The sequence below is a fragment of the Scardinius erythrophthalmus genome (assembly GCF_964197995.2).
Source record: "Scardinius erythrophthalmus genome assembly, chromosome: 12".
Lineage (NCBI taxonomy): Eukaryota > Metazoa > Chordata > Actinopteri > Cypriniformes > Leuciscidae > Scardinius > Scardinius erythrophthalmus.
Window position 1 is genome coordinate 1862479 of NC_138232.1, and position 4377 is coordinate 1866855.

Here is a 4377-nt window from a genome sequence, read left to right on the forward strand (position 1 = left end):
TCCTTCAAAGACTCGGTCTTGACTCGGACTCGACCCTTCAAAGACTCGGTCTTGACTCGGACTCGGCATAGGCGGTCTCGTCCCCATCACTAGTCCACTAGAATACACTAGAAATGTTTTATTAGCTCTTAAAAAAGTCAGGGTGGGCTTAACATGTTGATGACAGAGCAGCACTGTTGAAGCAGTTTAGAAAAATAGGCAGAGGATGATGCATGTGGTAGGGATTTTTTTAATGATAGTAAAAGCATAGTCCATATTAAGATGTTAAGACTGCTCCTCTAAACAATTCTCAATCTAGCTTAGTCTGTAGGCCTAACTGTTGATTATTAACTGGGGTGATATTAAATCATGAATATGAAAACTGACATGTTTTTATGGTCTTGGTATCGACTCCTAAAGACTCGGTCTCGACTCGGACTCGACTGAATTTGAAAACCAACGGACTCGGTCTCGACTCGGACTCGACCCTTCAAAGACTCGGTCTTGACTCGGACTCGGCATAGGCGGTCTCGTCCCCATCACTAGGTTCTCCACTGATTCTACTTCCGAATCAAATGGCGACCAAATAGATTATCATAAACTGTACAAAATTCCTATTATTTGCATTTAACATAATTGGAATATCGCATAAAACATTTGCGAATAAAACAGAGTTTCCATCCCATGTGTTCAAGAGAACAAAATCGTCACTTCCTGAGAAATTGGAGCAAAATATCAGTAATAAACTGTAAGCTTCTGCAATCCGACTCTTTTTCCCTCCATCATAAACGAGTGTGTCTCGAGCGTCAGACGAAACACAGGAAACGCTGTCATGTTCTCTAGCGTCCGGATGCTGGTGTTCGGGAACACACTTGTGTGAGACGCTTCTGGAGGGAGTTAAACCAAATCATTCTGATCACACACTTTCAGAAACACCAAACCAACATTAGAGACGCTGCAACGCCATTGGTCCACTGGTTACTTCAGTTATCCAATCAGAGCTGACGCTGAGCCAAAATCAGAGTGTTTGTTGAGGGATTTTCTCGGTAAATGTGTTTCCATCGTAGTTTATGAGCATGTCTCCGTAGCGGATAAAACATTTATTCATGTAGGCTATGATTTTTATGCAAATTGCCGTTTCCATCCAGCGTTTTTATGTGATATGCCAATATGTGCATATACTGTAAATAGGTGGATGGATACATAGTTTCTTTTTTCTTGATTCGCGTCATCCAATCATAACAGACTTGGAACCAATTTATGGTTCATGACGCACACTGTAAACACTAATACATTGTCAGAACTCACAAAACGTAAGGCAATCAATTGCCACAAGTTAAACCCAGATTAAGTTAGAACTTAAAATTTTGATTTTTGATTGCAATTTAAATAAAAATGTTGACTATGCTAACTCATGCAACTGGATTTCATAAACATCATTATCAACTCAAACCTTTTAATAATTTGAGCTTCATTCCTTTTTACATTAATTTACAGTCGTTGTGACCATTAATAGATGAAATATCATCATTTTTGGCCAGTTTCAAGATATAATATATATACAAACTATGTTTTTTTAAGTATATGCACAACTCATTTTGGAGCGGTTTTACAGTTTGGGGTTTTTAAGGTCTATATGCTTTCATCATTAGACTCCGTATCAGAGTACCGAGGATTTCGCTGTGGTTAAATGGGAATCAATGCAATAATTCTCCCTGGATTCCTCTCTGAGCCCGGGCCCTCAGCAAATTAAACTTCTTAATAACGCTGCCACGCAAGGAAAAAGTGAAATGATTAGACGTGTGTGAGTGGCTTTGAGATGGAAATGTGGTAAGAGGGAGATACAGGGTCAGGGACAAACTCGCCTCACAGCGAGATGGCTTTTTCCAGACCGTGTGGTCACAAAAACACAAGAATTCCTATGGAAAAATAAGTGAGAAAGATGGGATAAAAAAAGAAAAATCTTAATATCTTCTACAACAGACCTTTCAGCAGTAAAAAAACACAGCTTCGGTTGTGCAGGTCATTAACTGAAGACAGTGAAATACTCATGAATTGGATGTCAAACTGTGTGGGGCCTGAAGGAGCCAGTATGATCATAACAAAGAGGGCAATTTTATGAATTACTGGTTACTCAGGACTCTAGACTATACTAAACATGGCACCGATCTACCACTAGTGCTGCTGTCCGCCCCCATGAGCTTCACCACAAGTGTCCTCCACAAATCATCAGTTTAACAAGAGTTTAACATCGCTCATGCAACTGACTCCAAACACACAACCAATGATGCGATTTTAAACCAGAACAATTCACAAAATCAAAAGATTAAGACGAGAATATGGGTGAAACTTGTCAGGATATGTCCAGCTCACAATTCACCCCAAAATCAAAAATAAATCAAAATTTCATAACAATTAGGCACATTTCCCACAAAAAAATGTTCATACCCATAATGCAAAAAAAAGTACAATTCTTATTTCTCTAAAAGTTCTTTATTGGCATTAATGGTTCCATGAAGAACCTTTAACATCCATGGAATCTTTCCATTGCACAAAAAGATTTTTCTTCAGATTATTAAAATTAAGGTTCTTCTGTGACATTGCTGCTAAAACTCTCTATATTTAATAGTGTAATAGGAAAGAAATTCAATATTATTTATATTGTAAAGTATTTACAACCCATTTTATAGTATTTGCAGTACTACCATTCAAGCTAATATAAATAGCCTAAAGAAATACATTTTAAATTGTAGTAGCGATTGTTTATTTCTCACTGTCCCAAAAGAAAGAAATAAAACTACACACAGACAGCAGGTTTGACATTTTATCACATCACGTTATTAACAAAGCAATTCCAACTCAAGATATTTGGTAAAATACCTTATTTTAAGCAAGGAAAAACACTGCATAACAGGATGTTTTGAAGTGAGCGGCACTGCATCGGTTAAAAACCTGCAAAAAAATATATAAAATAATTAACATTAATGACAAAGTTCCCCTGCATCACATCTGGCAAGTGACAGAACAGAAGTTACTTCACTTCACTTCAGAATTAACATTTCCTGATAATTTACTCTCCTCCACGTCATCCAAGATGTTCATGTCTTTCTTTCTTCAGTGGAAAAGAAATGAAGGTTTTTGAGGAAAACATTCCAGGATTTTCCTCCATATAGTGTCTTCAATGGGGTCCAACGGGTCAAGGGTCCGAATGTGAGTTTCAGTGCAGCTTCAAAGTCTCGACACGATCCAGCCGAGGAATAAGAGTCTTATCTAGACAAACCAGCGGACATTTTATAACAAAATAAACATTTATATACTTTTAACCACAAATGCTCGTCTTCCACAAGCTGTGATGCGACACACATTACGTAATCACGTTGAGAGGTCACGCGTGTTTCGGTTAAAAAATGTAGGGAAGGGAGAGACAACTCGCGTAGTGTTGCACACGTGTAACAGTTTATTGGATCCGTGCAACTCTTAAAGGGACAGCAGCCTAATATTCCTGCTGCCATCTCTATAATAACAACACTAATATTAATATTCCTGCTGCTGTCTCTATAATAACAACACTAATATTAATATTCCTGCTGCCGCCTCTATAATAACACTAATATTCCTGCTGCCGTCTCTATAATAACACTAATATTAATATTCCTGCTGCCGTCTCTATAATAACAACACTAATATTAATATTCCTGCTGCCGTCTCTATAATAACACTAATATTCCTGCAGCCGTCTCTATAATAACACTAATCAAACAACAAAAGACAAAGAGAAAATGTACTCGTTCATGACTAAATAACTTTTGTAACTATATTTGTAATGTATATTTTATTTATAAAGTGCAGTGTTATTTTACATTTGAGTGCAGTTTCTGTACCTGAACACCTGAAAATCTTAAAACTTGTGATGATGAATATCTGTATTATCTTGGGTATGTATGTTTCGGCTGCAATACAATTTAATATAAAAAAAAGAACATTTATTTTTCTTTTTTTAGCGGGGTGCAACCTGCACATTTTCATGAGATTAAGCCATATAGAAAGAGCTCAAGCAAGCGGTCCGAGTAAAAATAAGCACATTTTACCTAAAAAGAGCCCTTCCTTTAAACACGGCAGGTCTGAAACCCAAGGAGAGCTCGGACCACCCAACGCTTCACACACACACCCTGCAGCTAAAGCACATGATGGTGGTGAAATATAACCATCACTAAAGAAAACAGCGCTTCCACCTCCTCACCGTAAGGCCGTTTTCTCTCACTCAAACTCAGGAGTGCTATAAAAGTCAAGACCACCTTCAAAAAAAACATGACATTTGATGTTTAGGTCAAGGACAGTTTGAGTTTCTCGTCTCAGACTCGGAGGAAGTGATTGTACACAGACTTTCCCAGATGTGCA